The sequence below is a fragment of the Schistocerca piceifrons genome, chromosome X (assembly GCF_021461385.2).
Source record: "Schistocerca piceifrons isolate TAMUIC-IGC-003096 chromosome X, iqSchPice1.1, whole genome shotgun sequence".
Classification (NCBI taxonomy): domain Eukaryota; kingdom Metazoa; phylum Arthropoda; class Insecta; order Orthoptera; family Acrididae; genus Schistocerca; species Schistocerca piceifrons.
Genome location: NC_060149.1, coordinates 446,904,368 through 446,921,582, shown reverse-complemented (window position 1 = coordinate 446,921,582; position 17,215 = coordinate 446,904,368). Strand labels below are relative to the sequence as shown.

The 17,215-nt window shown below is 41.9% G+C and overlaps 1 protein-coding gene across 1 annotated transcript in view; it reads right to left on the bottom strand.

Annotated features, from left to right (window-relative positions):
• The window catches only part of LOC124721710 (cytochrome P450 4C1-like), a 255,403-nt gene that overhangs the window by 146,449 nt on the left and 91,739 nt on the right, over positions 1-17,215 (bottom strand). Inside the window, exon 2 of the mRNA XM_047246795.1 lies at positions 6,738-6,897. The gene's annotated coding sequence lies outside the window, so the exon portion shown is untranslated. The remainder of the gene's footprint in view (positions 1-6,737; positions 6,898-17,215) is intronic.

Sequence of the window (17,215 nt, the reverse complement as noted above, 5' to 3'; positions counted from 1 at the left end):
AAAATGAAATCTTTTTTATTTACAATATTTAGCTACTCCTTCTAGGTACTTCTCTACCAGTCGCGGCTCCAACTAAGACATTTGTCGTGGCATTCTACTAACTTTCCAATACCCTCGTCATAGAAGGCCTTTGCTTTCTGTTTCCACCGATTCTGTGCTCTGGTCCGCAGCTTGCTGTCTGTGCCAAAACTTCTTCATATCCAGCGGTTCATTCGAGCAGAGATGAAAATCAGAAGGTGCCAAGACCGGGCTGTATGATGGATGATCAAACACTTCCCGTCGAAAGCGCTGCAGGATCATGCTCATTGCCCCTGCAATGTGTGGCCGAGAATTGTCACGAAGAAGGAAATGCATGGCAATCACGTTGTGTGGGGTGCATGAAATCAGGACACTATTGTTCTAGACACTTTTACGTGCTCACAGTCCTCTCAGAAAGGAAAAGAACGGCGTGACGCTATCGGTGGATATACTAAAGACATTTTCCAAGACATCTATGCACAGCTTCAACGGATTTTAACTGTGGTTTCCATTTCGCAGTCGAACGGAATATGCTTTCCGAATAGCCCTCGTATTATTTAGAGAAGATTATTGTTATGAAATGATGAAACTCAATTACATTTATATTTTAGTTAGCATTTAGTAACTAATATTAGTATGTTGAAGTTCTAAGCTGTGAACTAACAAAAACTGCCTTCATGTTTGTCAGTAGTAGACGAGGGAAGGTCTTCATGTTCTGTAGGCTTCACGGCAGTGTAGCGAACTTCCTGTATTAGAACTGTCATTAATGTGCATCGGAACTACAAGATAAGAAAGGTTCATCATATAATAAAGAATGATTTCAGCTTATTTTAAATGAACTTCTGAGAGTATTCCAATTATAAGTGAAATTCCTTAGGGGAATCGCCATTTTTGTAAGTGAATGAATTCCTCCCTGGAATAGGCAGACTATAGAAAAATACTACTCTAAATTATTTTATAATTTCAATTACTGACTCTAAATTAATTCACACTAACTTCCTTTAACAACTCCTCCTCTTTACGTTCGGTAGCAGAAAAATGTAGGCTTCTGAGCGGAATTAATTTCCATTGACTTTTCCCAATGACGTGCACACAAACATACTTCGTATCTGATCTATTGTTATTCGCTACTGATAAACGAAATGATAGAACACTAATTTTGCTCTCGAAATTTTTGTTCAGTTCCAGCTATCTAGATAAGAACACAACGACACCATTTTTAGAAAGAAATTCAGAATCGTCACCCAAATGTAACACATGAAGAAAATAACTTTTATCGTATTTAATACAGATTGGCCGTGTTTTGAGACTGTGCTATAGCACTCAATTTAAAGGAAATGAGAAATCGTCTTTTCGCGACGCACAATGCTATTTGTGATTGCCTTTAATGATCTGCAGTACAGAATCAAAAGAAAATTTGGAGATTATCAACAATTAAAAATGACAGTACACATATTAAAGACATTTTTTTCTGAAATTCTCAGGAGAAACACTTAGAGGATTCATAGAGCTCATTTTACAAACATGACATAGTAAAACAGCACAGAGGAAATACATTGCAGCTAGGTAGCATGAAATTTGTTTTCTAAGGTGTAAGGTCACTCTTGTAGTTTCGTTGTGGCATTTCCTTTGGCTCCTAAATATATGCAACAAAAGTTGCTAAACACTGTATTAAAATGGAAACAAGTTTATCATTACATACGGCCAGGTATTTAAGAAAAAAACGAGTGAGATTATTAGGACGACCGAGAGCCTACTAGCTGTAAGTTTAAAGGTGAGATCATCGCTTATTTTGATAATAAGCTGTGCGGTGGTACACTGTCTACCATCTCTATGCATTTACTGTGCAAGTCATTGTACAATCGATGGTGGAGAGCACTTCAGACAAATATTAATTACGCTGTATACTATTCCATTCATGCTCACAGCGACAAAAAATAACTGTCTGTATGCCTCGGTATGTGGCCAAATCTCTCTTATCTCATTCTCATTATCGCTACGTGAGATATACGATGAAGCCAGCAGATACGTGGTATAGTCCACGATGAAAATTTCATATTTAAATTTCCCCGTTTGGCTCTCGCGAGAACAGCTTTGTCTATGACACAAAACTCCTCATCTAGGTTTTCTGAAGCTTCCTGTTATACTTGCGTATGGGCTGTATATCTGGCTTTTACTATCCTTGCAGCTCGGAATTCTTTCGCCGCTTTCTGTTAAACCAGCTTAACAAGAGCTTTCATCACTACAGCAGTTTTCTAAACCAGGTCGTACTTGTGTCTTGTACTTTCAGTTTTTTTTCAGTGTAAAGAGTGCGTATTACAAAAAACTCCGTTCTTAGTTTGTCTTGCAGTCTGACCATGGTACTGGAGTATGATCCTCAGATATAATACTAAATGTAGAATTTAATTATACGGCTGCATGTCTGCTGACTTCTGTTTGTATAGTAGACTGTGGAATTTTTCCCAGGCATCCCGCTCTGGCTCTCCTACTGAAGCTAGAATTGCTATTAGTTTTCTCCATCAATTTCCATATATCCTCTTTTAAATCGAGAATATTAGTTGAGCTTTGCTGATTCGTCACAATATTTCAGCATGGAATCTCTCATATTCCCATTAAATCTGATCTGGAAGGTTCTGCCGGAATGACTAATATAAATGTTGAGTAGCTTTGGCGGTGAAACTTTTACAACCACTGACTTTCTTTTTTCTTACACGTGACTTATATTTTATGGTTTCGCAGTCTCGTAATGTGCTGTTTCTAGAGAAGGGGATTGTAACGTTTATCCTTGGCTATAAGCTTGGAATTTCTAAGATAAACTTCCTAAATAAGATATGCTGCAATAGTTTTTTGAGGTGGTTCATATGTTTCTGTTATATAATTTGATGTTAATTACACCTTTTGTGTTCGATTTACCTATCAGACGACTTTGGCCTTTGCTTTATTGTCTTTGTTTACTGTTGGGACAATCCCGAGTAAGTAACAACGAAAGTATGATGTTTGTCTCACCTATGCTTTCAACGGAAGAAAATAGAGACGAGAAATAATGTAGTTAATATACGAATTCAACACACTCCACAGATGTATAAAATCCCCGCTAGGAAATAAAGAAAAGCAACTAATACATTTGTTGTGACGACCATTAAAGGTCAACTACAACAATATCGCTCTCAGAACCACACTCAAAAATGCAAGAACATATCTGAACACTTCAGGACATAAGAAGACATGTTTAGATCAATATTTCAAAGAGCATAAAGCCGGAGGTTAGAGCTTGTTACAGTCGGTGCATTAGCTCAAGGGGAGAGAGATGTGTAAATGAATCATCTGAAGCTTTATCAAAACAACCATCTTATTCAGCTTAAACGATTTAGTGTAACTAAGGAAATCTAAATACGGACGACCGAAGGGGGATTTTAAATGCGAATCCAGTGTCTTAACCACTGCTTTCAGTAAAACTGCTTAGAGGAAGGGACTTCAAGTTTATGGCATCGCTATACACATCACATTTCAACTTCATCAAGTTTACTTATCATCTCATAGTAGCTCGCCAAATCGGTATCAGATGTATTTCGAGTTTCTAAGCTTAATATACGTTTCAGAGAATGTGTGGTTTATGCCATTATTTTGCTGTTAGATTTTAAATTTTATCCTATAGAGGGTGGTATAATAGTGCTGAAGGAGACAAAAATTTTTTAAATATCTGTATACTTCTGAATCAAGCAGTGGGGAATAAATGTTAGAAACCCTCAACAGGAGGACAGTAGTCTCAAAATATTCAGCTGATTACGAAACCTACTTTGCAGTTTAAATTCCTTTAAGGGTTAACTGAAGTAAAATTGATCTCCTGTCGATCATAGCATTGTTTTGAGAGTTGTGTCACATGGAATGTAGGGGGACTAGAGTCTATAATCTTATCAACAGCGAAGTCATTAGAGATATGACGCAGATTTAGATGGAGAAGAATGGAGGAAACTCAACAGAAGTGAATTTGTGATCCTTAGTGAAACGTTGAATGGCTGGGCAAATACTTGACCCTTCTACTCCCGAACTGGAATACAGCTGCAGCATCAAAAGAAAGATGAACAAAGGCTTTTGCAGACTGTGCAATAATGAGCGTGTACTCCGGTGTTCAAGGAAAAAGGAAATACAAGAATAATTGTGAGGTGTATGACGGTGGTACTGACCTTCAGAGGAAGGCTGTCATATCACGCCATGAAACGAAGTTAGCTGTGTCATCTACGCAAGAGAAACAAGTTACATAGTAGCTTGCGTTGCTCATTTCATGTGAATTTTAATTGATCACGGTAGGAAGATATAACAAGTAGGATGGTCATTTGTTCCTTGTCGAACACTGTAGTTCGTTCCTACGGCATTCTTTGGCTGTGAGACGTAGCACTGTAGTGCAATGTTAGGAACGGTGTTCAAATGCCATCGTCACTGTCCTGATCGAATGGAGAGTGTTTACCGCAAGAGAATGCCTGATCATTGCTCCCTTCGCCTTTTCTCTCCCCCTCTTACTGCCGCCCCCCCCCTCCCCATCGTCCTCATCGTAATGCTAGCATTTCTTACCCGAAAGGAACCTAACAGAGTCGATTGCTGCCTCATACAAGGAACTATTCTATTCGTCTTAAAAGTTTTAGGGATGTTACGGAAAATGTAAATCTGCCTAATGAGACGGGAATTTGAACTTATCTCCCCAAGTGATAATCCAGTGTCTTAAACATTGCACCACCTATCTTCATAAAATATAGCCATGATTACAGAAATAATTACTTTATAGACACTGGCCCAAAGTGGTCCATAGGTCTATCAGTTAAATACAAGTGATTCAAATTTTTGAAATTTGATGATTAACTCCCGCTTTTTAAAGCATCTAAAAGTTTTTTAAATAATGGTGTACCTGTAGAGCTTTCACAGTTCCATCGACAAGATTTTTAGTATGTCGACACCTGTTCTGATCTGACGTAAAATTCCTAGTATAAGCGGATAAATGCCACACTACAACTACAAATTGGTGAGTTTCGATACTAAGTCAGTCCTATCACCTACTACTCTGGAAATGATTTCTTGATGTTAAAAATTATTAAGAGTCCACGTCAAACTGGAAGTTCCCACATAACTATTTCAGTAACTCAGTTCATCAAAGGTGAAACGAACGGAAGGTTAGTAAGACCACAACTAGTAAAGCACTGCGGTGCTAAGACCAGCGTTCGAGTTAGGATCAGACTTACTTCGCTTCGATTCACAATAATCTATATTACTAAACGGCTAACAAGTTTCATAATGCACAGACGAGGTTACCTGTGTAAAGGCTTCCAGGGGAACACAGATTATTTGATCTTCAGGCTTTCATATAATTATTGATTAACTTTAAAAATAACATACTGATGAAGACGTATAATCTTACGTTAAAGGTTTAACACAATAAGACAAGAATTACAATTAGAAACTGTGTATGTGTTGAGGCAGCATAGCTCACGGCCCGCAATTACCCAGCTATATGCATCCAGTATTTGAGAATGAAAGCTCTTAGGGACTTCAAATAAACATTACACATAATTTCTAACACTTTCGAAAGTTTTTCTCCCTGAAAGCCCTGGCTAAACGCTGACAGGAAAGTAGTCTGCAACTTACTACATTTTCGCTGTTCATGCAGTAAAACTTCAGCATCAGGCACGACATTTTAATTTACTACTTATTTACTGGTAACTCTATCTATTTTTCAGACAGCGTCCATTATACCTCAGAATGTACCTGCAAATTATGCCACTGTACGACCCATAGTTGTTGTATTTGTCATGACGTCGTAAACATTGAGATGCGTAAAAAACTAGCTTTTCTTAAAACGGAGCGCAGAATTCCCCGACAATACTCGTCTGGTGTTTGATAATAAGGTTGACATCCAACAAACTTTAAACATAATTCCAAACCTTTTTCTAACTTTTTTTCGTTTAGCTTCGTAACTTCAAATATTTCACACATTAATTCATTTGTAAAGCAATCAGACGTCTGAAGCTGTTTCATACATGGGAGTTCGATTCTTCACAGAATCAGTGCAGGGGTTTGCTGGTAATTAACATAAAAAAGGAATTAATAACCGAGCTAGGAGAAATGGTTGCACTAGTACTGCTAACGGAAAAACGTATTTCAGGATTCGACGACTCAAGGCACTAACTGTCGTTGTTTGATGGAACTGCAGGGTGAGTTCTTTTTTTCTAATCAGGCTTGATTACTATTAACGCAACGACATCGACGTAGGAAATCAAAAAGCATGCAGTGATTGAACTAAAATCACGAGTATGGTAGATAATACCGTCTAGGACTCCCGCTAGCTAGACGCATTGCCGCAGATCGACAAGGCATCAACTAAACAACAGGTCGGATGACCTTTGAACAGCAGTTGGGCATTCCAGACGTATCATTTGATGGTCTTCGTTTCAAAACAGTCTTCTCAGCTCCTTCGTATTCGTTAATCGAGAACTTCATTGCTTGAACAGACTGTCTGCTATATCACAAAAAATGTCGATTCAGTTCATTTTGAGAGGAAATGGTTTGCAGATCTTTATGCAGAACTTTCAAGGAAAAAAGTGGACAAAAAATAAATTTTCTCTATCACATCACCATAAAAACTGAACGAACAGGTGAAGCCTGCATCAAAAAATTTACCACTACTTTATCCGTGAAAAAGTGATGTAGATGGTGGCTGTGCCTCAGTTTACCTGTGGGAATACCGGTGGCCCGGAGTTGCTGAGGTGTGACAGCGCGTCGCGTCCGCTAGCAACTCCCAACTTCCGCAGCTGGGACTGGCAGCTGTTGTCCCTTCCCCGCTTCAGCAGATCTCCGATAACGTTCTCCTGTTATCTTCGAACGTGCCAAGAGCTGTAAAGGATGAAACGGTGACAATGCAAAATTTTTGAATCTCACTTTTTTCTCTCTTCTGTAACTTTTAGCATCGAAGGTAATCAGGAAAGCTAGGAAAGGACTTGAGTTCGATAGAAATAATACAGTCACTATAAACTTGCATAAAGGACGGAATCAGGACACTTAATTCAGATCTGATAAAAGCAAAACAATTACGGTTATAGCTGACTGGATAAGTACACTCCAATTATAGCAGTAAAGATCAGTAAATACCACTCCGTTTGATGGTACTACTCGAAGGGTGATGCGAGACTACTACTTTCACGCTACAAAAGAGAATGAGGTTAACTGATAGAGAAAAGTCGATCATCTTTAAGAATGACCATGCGTGAAAATCCAAAACTTCCATTCATTCATTCGTGAATCCATCTGACATTAAAACAGAAGGCAGCAGACGGAAAGCAAAAACTGTAAATTCCGCATTTAAAATTTATTCAGGCAGACAACACCGTACCAATATCTGATCGTTGCACAGCATCACAAATGACAGATACCGTTATTAGTAGCCTAGTAATTTAAAAGCAGTTGTGACTACCTATAGTACACAAGACAGATCTTAGAATGAATAGGCTGCGAAATTAGCTCCTTTCCTGGCTCATGTTCATCTAGAATATGTTGCACAACATATGGCCCCGTATGACGTGAAAACAGCGCAGGTCATTCATGTTTACAAAAAAGGTAATTGATTTACAGAACTACAGACCAATGTCACTGACGTTCGTCTGTGGCAGGATCCTATAGCATGTTCTAAGCTCAAACATTATTACTTTCACGGAGGAAGACAATCTGTCAAGGAATCGACACTGATTCAGGAAAAAAACGCTTGTGTAAAACATTTATACTCGACGTGTTGTTAACGACAGGTCGATTCGGATTACCTAGGTTTCCGAAAGTTCTGCACTTTACCATACGGTCATACGGGGTATCTTCTTAAATTTGTGACTGGGTCGAGAAACATTTGACTGAAAGAAATGGTTCAAATGGCTCTGAGCACTATGGGACTCAACATCTTAGGTCATAAGTCCCCTAGAACTTAGAACTACTTAAACCTAACTAACCTAAGGACACCACACACACCCATACCCGAGGCAGGATTCGAACCTGCGACCTAGCGGTCCCGCGGTTCCGGACTGCAGCGCCAGAACCGCACGGCCACCGCGGCCGGCTGACTGAAAGAATCCTGTACTTTACACAGAAAGGCGAATGTTACACATAACCGAAAGTAACATGTCCCAAAAAGAACAACAGCAGCTATAATGTTTTATATACATAACTGAAACGCAGAAGAAAAAATTTTCAATAGCCCAGACCACTAATTATAATTTTCCTTTTGATGACTGGTTTCGGCAAATCTAGGTTGCCATCATCGGATCTGTAAAACCTATAGATGGAAAATACAAGAATAATTTACAAATTGAAATAATTTATACATTTACACAACATGGATATATCAGTATGCCTTATGCAAATATACCTCAATAAATCTCCATCATATGTGCAATATAAATATATATATTCATAGTGTCAAATCGTATCAGGTCGCTCCAAGAACATGAAGAAAGTGATACATCGACATGTCAATGGAAATGAATGGAAATGAGCGTTTGGTATCATTGGCCGGGAGGCCCCTTGCGAGGCAGGTCCGGCCGCTTTGGTGCAGGTCTTATTACATTCGACGCCACAATGGGTGACCTGCGCGCCGGATTGGGACGAAATTATGATGAAGACAGCACAACACCCAGTCCTCGAGCGTAGAAAATGCCCGACCCAGCCGGGAATCGAAACCGTGCCCGTAGGACGGCAATCCGTCACGCTGACCACTCAGCTATAGGGGGGGGGGGGGGGAGGGGGGCGGGGACGACGACGACTTGTCAATAATACAATAAGATTTACATAAAATATCACGCACGTTGCACCAACTGCACAGGCTCATATTCACGCAACGGGTGAAAGACGACTGAGAATCACAAGTCAAAAGCAACGATGTTCCCAACTACTATCAGGTGGCACTGCAGTAATAAACATACCGAAATACAGTCATAACACAGAAAGCATCAGGAAGGAGTCACATCCAAGAAGAACACAAAATAATGCAATATATACAATTCTGTATGTAATTACACAGGCCAGGTAATCCATACCAGATAATGGAATGCGTAACAAAATTCGTTTTATAAAAAATTAGTTTTTAAAGTTTACAATTATGATAACACTTTAAAAGAAAGTATTGTATATCAACTGTACCAACCTACTGCACATTATTGTCAAAAGAGTTATGAAGCAAGTACAATGTGAAAAATATATCGCCGTTGAATGAGGTTGCAGTAGTTCACTCGATGTTAACGTGGTAAGAACAAAGAAACAATGAACAAGGTGAACATTAATAAAACCGACAAACTGCAGGAACGGATTCCTGGCTGGAAACGGAGGAAAAATGGTCCTATGGATATGTGTTCGGAAATAAATGATGCCACGATAGATGGAGCTGACGAATGACAGTTCTTCTGACTACGTGCCGTGTGTTCCGTATGTGCTGTAGGCCGTGTGGTTGATGCAGCGTACTGTAAGCAGCAGAATGATCTGATATTTCCACCGGGAACAAGCCGAGATGGTGTTTGTGTACGGCCAACCAGATGAGAACGGTCGAGAGGCAGCACAGCTATGCCAAAACAAGTACCCCTTCAGACACCAAGCATATCAAACAATATTTCAAGCCCTTTTTGGGAATTTGTGTGACCATGGGTCCTTTCAGATAGACGAATGTGCAGGGAGGCGCTGGACTGTGTTACACCAGATTTGGAGGAGCGGGTTCTACAGGAGACTTAGACGAAACCTACCTAATACATGCTCCAGGCAAGTGTCCCGCGGACATTGTCGTAAGCTGAAGTACGACATTGTGTATCCTGACTGACAACCTCTACTATCCCTCTCAGCTGCAATCCCATGGAGGCTACTCTGAACATCTGTTGTGACGTGGATGCAGTGCAACTCTGTACTGTGTCCCTGGACGATTTGTTCTCATTGCACGCACAGCGTCCATTTCCGAAAACATATTTGTTGGTTGGTTGTTTTGGGGAAGGAGACCAGACAGCGAGGTCATCGGTCTCATCGGATTAGGGAAGGACGGGGAATGAAGTCGGCCGTGCCCTTTGAAAGGAACCATCCCGGCATTTTCCTGGAGTGATTTAGGGAAATCACGGAAAACCTAAATCAGGATGGCCGGACGCGGGATTGAACCGTCGTCCTCCCGAATGCGAGTCCAGTGTCTAACCACTGCGCCACCTCGCTCGGTGCAAACATATTTGTATCACCTTTTCCCCTCCGTTTTCAGTCAGGAATCCGTCCCTGCAGTTTTTCGGTTTTATTAATGTTCACTCCGTATATATGTACATGACATACTGTACTTATATCAGTATTTTGAAATTACTTAAACACATTTACTCAGTATTTTGCCGGCCGTCGTGGCCGAGCGGTTCTAGGCGCTACAGTCTGGAGCCGCGCGACCGCTACGGTCGCAGGTTCGAATCCTGCCTCGGGCATGGATGTGTGTGACATCCTTAGGTTAGTTAGGTTTAAGCTCAGAGCCATTTTTGAACTCAGTATTTCCTGGCCATATACTAGGTGTTGGTTGGTTCAAATGGCTCTGAGCACTATGGGACTTAACTGCTGAGGTCATCAGTCCCCAAGAACTTAGAACTACTTAAACCTAACTAACCTAAAGACATCACACACATCCATGCCCGAGGCAGGATTCGAACCTGCGACAGTAGCGTTCGCGTGGTTCCAGACTGTAGCGCCTACAACCGCTCGGCCACACCGGCCGGCTACTAGGTGTTCATGACACCAAAATTAGACTTCGAGCTCCATGTTACGTTAACACCGGCACCTTCCGTTGCACTATGCACTCATTTACAATATTAAGTGTTCCCTTTCTCTGATATTATGTCAATTGAACACTGTAATCCTCTACATGATATCAGTATACTTCACATTACTGACATCCTTCTCTGTGCTAATAGCTCTGTATATATCCTACACCTAGACCTTGAGCTACCATTCCCGTTTACGGTTGTTTTGTTAAGTCTGTACATAATTTAAACACGGTTACCATAATACTGTACTTACATAATTATATTGCAAACAATTTGCATACACTTATTCATTACAAAATTTTGGTCTTATACTACTAATTTGTTACACCAAACGTAGACCTCGACCACTATGTTATGGTAGCACCTAGACCTAGTGTTGTACTGTCGTTGGTCTACAATAATGTATAATATCTGATAATTTAAGAATGCAGAATTTTAGTTGATCCCTTTTGTTATCTACATACATCGTGGCATGTAATTCGTTCGTTGTTTCTGTATTCTTATCACCTATACATCGAGTGATCTTCTGTAAGCTTATTCAGTGGCGATATATTTTCCACACTGTACTTGCCTCATAACTGTTTTGACTATATATGTAGTAGGTTAGTGCAGTTAATATAAAATACTTTCTTTTACAGTGTTATTGGAACTGTAAAATAAAAAAAAATTAAAAAAGATTTATAAAAGGAATTTAGTTCCTCCAATATCTGGTCTGGATTATGTATAATTCATTTTTTGTGTGCTCCTTGGATGTCAACTTATTCCTGATGCTTTCTATGTTACGACTGTATTTCGGTTTGTTTATCACTGCAGTGCCACCTGGTGTTAGTCCGTAACTTCTTCACTTTTGACTTGTCATTCCCTGTCGTCTCTCATCTGTTGCGTGATTATGAGCTTGTGCAGTTGGTGCAGCATGCATGGTATTTTATGTAAATATTGTTGCATTACTGACATGCCAATGTATCACTTTCTTCATGTCCCTGGAATGACGTGATATGACTTGACACTATATATTGCACATATGATAGGGATTTGTTGAGGTGTATTTGCATAAGATATGTTGTATATGTCCAAGTTGTGTAAATGTGTACCCCACTCTACTACACTCCTGGAAATGGAAAAAAGAACACATTGACACCGGTGTGTCAGACCCACCATACTTGCTCCGGACACTGCGAGAGGGCTGTACAAGCAATGATCACACGCACGGCACAGCGGACACACCAGGAACCGCGGTGTTGGCCGTCGAATGGCGCTAGCTGCGCAGCATTTGTGCACCGCCGCCGTCAGTGTCAGCCAGTTTGCCGTGGCATACGGAGCTCCATCGCAGTCTTTAACACTGGTAGCATGCCGCGACAGCGTGGACGTGAACCGTATGTGCAGTTGACGGACTTTGAGCGAGGGCGCATAGTGAGCATGCGGGAGGCCGGGTGGACGTACCGCCGAATTGCTCAACACGTGGGGCGTGAGGTCTCCACAGTACATCGATGTTGTCGCCAGTGGTCGGCGGAAGGTGCACGTGCCCGTCGACCTGGGACCGGACCGCAGCGACGCACGGATGCACGCCAAGACCGTGGGATCCTACGCAGTGCCGTAGGGGACCGCACCGCCACTTCCCAGCAAATTAGGGACACTGTTGCTCCTGGGGTATCGGCGAGGACCATTCGCAACCGTCTCCATGAAGCTGGGCTACGGTCCCGCACACCGTTAGGCCGTCTTCCGCTCACGCCCCAACATCGTGCAGCCCGCCTCCAGTGGTGTCGCGACAGGCGTGAATGGGGGGACGAATGGAGACGTGTCGTCTTCAGCGATGAGAGTCGCTTCTGCCTTGGTGCCAATGATGGTCGTATGCGTGTTTGGCACCGTGCAGGTGAGCGCCACAATCAGGACTGCATACGACCGAGGCACACAGGGCCAACACCCGGCATCATGGTGTGGGGAGCGATCTCCTACACTGGCCGTACACCACTGGTGATCGTCGAGGGGACACTGAATAGTGCACGGTACATCCAAACCGTCATCGAACCCATCGTTCTACCATTCCTAGACCGGCAAGGGAACTTGCTGTTCCAACAGGACAATGCACGTCCGCATGTATCCCGTGCCACCCAACGTGCTCTAGAAGGTGTAAGTCAACTACCCTGGCCAGCAAGATCTCCGGATCTGTCCCCCATTGAGCATGTTTGGGACTGGATGAAGCGTCGTCTCACGCGGTCTGCACGTCCAGCACGAACGCTGGTCCAACTGAGGCGCCAGGTGGAAATGGCATGGCAAGCCGTTCCACAGGACTACATCCAGCATCTCTACGATCGTCTCCATGAGAGAATAGCAGCCTGCATTGCTGCGAAAGGTGGATATACACTGTACTAGTGCCGACATTGTGCATGCTCTGTTGCCTGTGTCTATGTGCCTGTGGTTCTGTCAGTGTGATCATGTGATGTATCTGACCCCAGGAATGTGTCAATAAAGATTCCCCTTCCTGGGACAATGAATTCACGGTGTTCTTATTTCAATTTCCAGGAGTGTATATCTGACTCGATTATGCTTGTATTTTCGATCTGTGTGCTTTACAGATCCGATGATGGCAACTTAGATTTGTCGAAACCGCTGATCTAAAATAAAATTTTAATTAGCGATAGCGGCTCTCGCATTCTTACTTTTGTATTTCATAATACTCTAGAATGCCCCCATACTTGAATGCTGTCAATCATATATAATACAAAGAAATGATTTTTCGAACAGGATGAGCGCCACTGTAAGATTGTTCGCTGAGATGTTGTAATGTACAGGAAAGTATCTTCATTGGATGCCCGTAAGGAATAGCAGAAAGATTTGAAAAGAAATACACTTGGTGTTATGAATGGCAGTTCTCTTTTAATGCGGACAGATGTAACATAATTTATCTAGCAAAGATGAAGTGCCTGGTAGTACCCGACCACAACATTAGTGGATAACATCTTGAGCATGTTACATTGTATACGTACATGCTGAGGCGACAAAAGTCATGAAATACCTACTAATATAAGTTCTTCTTTTGCCCGACATAGTGAAGCAACTCGAGGTAGCATGGGATCAACAAGTCGTTGGAAGTTCCTTGCAGAAATACTGAGCAGTAGCTATACCCGTCCATAACTGCGAAAACGTTGGCGGTGCAGTACTTCGTGTATGGACTGACCTCTCGATTATGTCCCATGTCTGGCGATCTGGGTGGCCAAATCATTCGCTCGAATTCTCCACAATATTCTTCATACCAGTCGCGAACAATTATGGCCCGGTGACAAGCCGCAATGTCATCCATAAAAACTCCATAGATGTTTGGGACACGAAATCCATGAATGCATGAATGGCCGCAGATGGTCTCCAAATAGCCGAAAATAACCTTTCCAGTCATTGATCGGTTCAGTTGGACCGGAGGACCCAGTCCATTCCATGTAAACACAGCATACACCAGCTTTCATAGTGGCTTGTCAACTTGAATCCATGGCTTCGTGGGGCCTGCTCCACACTCGAACACTGCAATCAGTTCTTACCAACTGAAATCGAGACTCATCTGACCAGGTTACGATTTTCCAGTCGTCTAGGGTCCAATACATATGGTCACGAGCCCAGGAGAGGCGTTGCATGCGATTTAGGGCTGTTAGCAAAGGCACTCGCGTCGATCGTCTGATGCCATAACCCATTAACGCCAAATCATGTTGCCTTGTCTTAACGGATACATTCGTCGTACGTCTCACATTGATTTTTGTGGTTATTTCACGCAGTGTTGCTTGTATGTTTGCACTGTAAACTCCACGCAAACGGCGCTGCACTCGGCCGTTAAGTGAAGACCGTAGGCCACTGCGTTGTCCTTGGTGACAAATGATGCCTGAAATTTGGTATCCTCGGATAACTCTTGTCACTGTGGATCTCGGAATACTGAATACACTAACGATTTTCAAAATGGAATGTCCCATGCGTCTAGCTCCAACTACCATTCTGCGTTCAGTCTGTTAATTCCCGTCATGCGGCCATAATCACGTCGAACACCTTTTCGCATGTACCACATTGAGTACAAATGAAAGCTCCGCCAATGCACTGCCCTTTTATTTATTGTGTACGCCATACTACCGCCATTTGTACATGTGCATATCGCTATCCCTTGACGTTTGTCACGACAGTGTATAGAGGAAATACTAGGAAGTGGTATGAACTGGGACGATCACGTAAAATCAGTATTAGTGAAGTCGAATGGAAGAGTTAGATTTGTGTGAAGGATTCTGGAAAAGTTCACTGCGTCTATGAACGAAATTGTACACAACATGCTAGACCGACTAATTTCCGGAGTCCATGCCAAATGGGTATGACGAAAGGAATCGAATGAATTGAGAGGTGCGCTGCTAGAATCTTAAAATTTTGGTGTAATTCATGCAACATTGTAGTAGAAATACTTAGAGAACTTAAATGGGAATCTGTGAAACAAAGACAGCGTTCTCGAGAAACTCTGCTGGGGACATTTGGAGAACCTGTATTCGAAGATTGTAACCATCATGCTGCTACAACTATAAATTATAATAATTATAATTATTATAAAATTTGAGTTAAATACCTTCTAGTATTCATTAATAGTTCCACGGTGTTACAGTCGGCGCCAAATGTCCATGATAATGCCGTACGCAACCACGCGCTTGGTGTCAGATACTGTACACCTTATTATATAGTACAGGACTTATACAGAATTACAAAGCATATATAGATCCTAACTTATCTGTAGAGTACCCAAAGAGGCTTTGTGTCAACGTCTGTGACGGAATACACAGCTTTGTTTTTAATTCGTATTTTAACAAATTGTTTGACTGAGAAAAGTACTATGACTAGGGTATGTAACCTACTTATAAAGCCATGTGTGGAGCTACAAATAGCCTCACGGTTTGAGGCGCCATGTCACGGATTCCGCGGCCCTCCCGTCGGAGGTTCGAGTCCTCCCTCGGTCATGGGTGTGTTTGTTGTTCTTAGCATAAGTTAGTTTAAGTAGTATGTTAGTCTAGGGACCAATGGCCTCAGCAGAAAGAAGGATCCTTTATTGTATGATTATATGGTAGCGGAACAAACACTGGTACCACTTACTTCTGTAAAATATCTGGGAGTACGCGTGCAGAACGATTTGAAGTGGAATGATTGGTAAGGCAGGCACCAGGTTGAGATTCATTGGGAGAGTCCTTAGAAAAACAAAAGAGGTGGCGTACAAAACACTCGTTCGACCTATACTTGAGTATTGCTCATCAGTGTGGGATCCATACCAGGTCGGGTTGACGGAGGAGATAGGGAAGATCCAAAGAAAAGCGGCGCGTTTCGTCACAGGGTTATATGGTAAGCGTGGCAGCGTTACGGAGATGTTTAGCAAACTCAAGTGGCAGACTCTGCAAGAGAGGCGCTCTGCATCGCGGTGTAGCTTGCTGTCCAGGTTTCGAGAGGGTGCGTTTCTGGATGAGGTATCGAATATATTGCTTCCCCTTACTTATACCTCCCGAGGAGATCACGAATGTAAAATTAGAGAGATTCGAGCGCGCACGGAGGCTTTCCGGCAGTCGTTCTTCCCGTGAATCATACGCGACTGGAGCAGGAAAGGGAAGTAATGACAGTGGCACGTAAAGCGCCCTCCGCCACACACCGTTGGGTGGCTTGCGGAGTATAAATGTAGATGTAGATGTAGATGTTGCAGTTTGATTCCTTAGGAATTCACACACATTTTGAGCTACAAATTTTTGTGAACTTCTTTAGCTAATGGATACTGGGTCAATGTTAGTCCAAAGTGGACAAACTCCATTTGCCATTGTGTTTTATTAAACGTAGCGTTGTAATGAAAATAATGGTTTTATTGTAGAATAGACATTTGGATCTTTGCATACAGAGTTTATAGTGGCCTCTATTGATTACAAGTCAGCTAACATAGTTTACTATTTTATTATTTACTTACATGAATTGTCCAACTAAGGACCACGTTACAAATTTTGTTTCGTGTTTACTTTTCTGTCTCTCTTCTCTCGGGCTGCTCTTCTGCCTGCTGCCACTTTTGCCAGATATTCAGCTGTTAGTTTTCTGTTGGTCTTCGGTTTTGGAGCCTCCTGAAAAACCTCGAATTCAGTTATTCCCTTTCTGTACTTGTCCCTATTCATTGCGTCCATTTCTGTAAGTCCAAGTTCACTGAGGTCTTTCTTTATTCCTTGCAACGAAGAGTTGGATGTTTTCCTCTCGTGAATTATATTGAAGATTTTCTTCGTTAATCTGCCGTCATCCATTCTCACCAGATGAGCAAAGAACATCAGCCTTCTCTTTCTCATTCGCGTTGTCACTGGTTTAATAAATTCGTAGATCTTCTCACCGCTCATCTTTACCCGTTTACCACCAATTTTTTTGTGTCCACCAAG